The following is a 1,040-nucleotide window of genomic DNA, read 5'->3' on the forward strand; positions in this document are numbered from 1 at the left end:
GGAGGGCAGATGCAAAGGGAAGGACAGACAAGAAAAAGAGAAAAGCAATTGTCAAGACAGCAGAGAAATAAGACTATTTTCCTACCGTAATTCTGGCAGAATTAACTCATTTTCTGCAAATCTCTCCATTCCATGTTCCCGCTCACCCTTGAGAGACACATCCAGCACTTTTACTACTACCAACTCTGCTGCCTCTCCCAGACATGAATGACTTTTTAGAGGCATGCAGAAGGAGCGTGTTTACTTTGCAAATCCAGCAGCCTTGCTTGCTAACCTGCATCTGACCACAGATGCATCCAGAACTCACACATCCAGTGTGCTAGAAGTTGCTCCCACTCCAGCTTTGCCCAAGGGATGCATTTCGAAAGAACGTTTGCTTAAACCCACTCTGCAAAGGTTTGCCTCAGAGAGCGCCGACGGCCCCGCAGGCACAGCATCAGATGAGCCATAAGGCAGGGCAGCGCAAGCCCCATGACACCAGTGCAGCGCCGTGGGATCCGGTAGCTTTCTGAGCTCTCCAGGCCCCAGATATGCCACCAGCTCCCTTCGACCAGCTGGCCCCAGGCTGCCAGCATCTCCTCCCGGTGTTCCAGGGAAGCTGCTGGCAGGCTCTGGTTCACTGAGATGGCCACTGCAGGGACTGACATCCCAGCACGTCCTCACGGCTAAGCAGTACCGTGTCCCGGGCAGACCTGCCAGATCAGGGGACTGGGATGGCCAATGCACCCAGACACACTGGCTGACCCAAAAACTGCAGGAGGTACATATAAGGAGGCATATTACTTCTCAGTACTGTGAAGTGGGCGCAAATAGGGCAGAAGAACCTACTGGAGAGAGAAGCTGTGCTGGGAGCTGCCCATCCCACGGGCTCTGCAGATCAGCAGAGCCGTGCTGCCCTGCCACACCACAGCCCACACTCCTCAGCTTTCCAACACCCAATTATCTAACCACCACCATGGTAATAACTAGGACTGAGGTGCTCTGGAGTGAAACGTACCCTTTTTTCTCTTTAAGAAAGGTTTATGGTTCCCAGATATTAA

The 1,040-nt window shown here is 52.8% G+C and overlaps 1 protein-coding gene across 2 annotated transcripts in view; it reads right to left on the reverse strand.

Annotated features, from left to right (window-relative positions):
- B4GALT1 (beta-1,4-galactosyltransferase 1) overlaps positions 1–1,040 on the reverse strand; it is a 10,404-nt gene that overhangs the window by 5,289 nt on the left and 4,075 nt on the right. The gene's annotated exons all lie outside the window — the stretch shown is intronic.

This window comes from Meleagris gallopavo, chromosome Z, assembly GCF_000146605.3.
Source record: "Meleagris gallopavo isolate NT-WF06-2002-E0010 breed Aviagen turkey brand Nicholas breeding stock chromosome Z, Turkey_5.1, whole genome shotgun sequence".
NCBI classification, from domain to species: domain Eukaryota; kingdom Metazoa; phylum Chordata; class Aves; order Galliformes; family Phasianidae; genus Meleagris; species Meleagris gallopavo.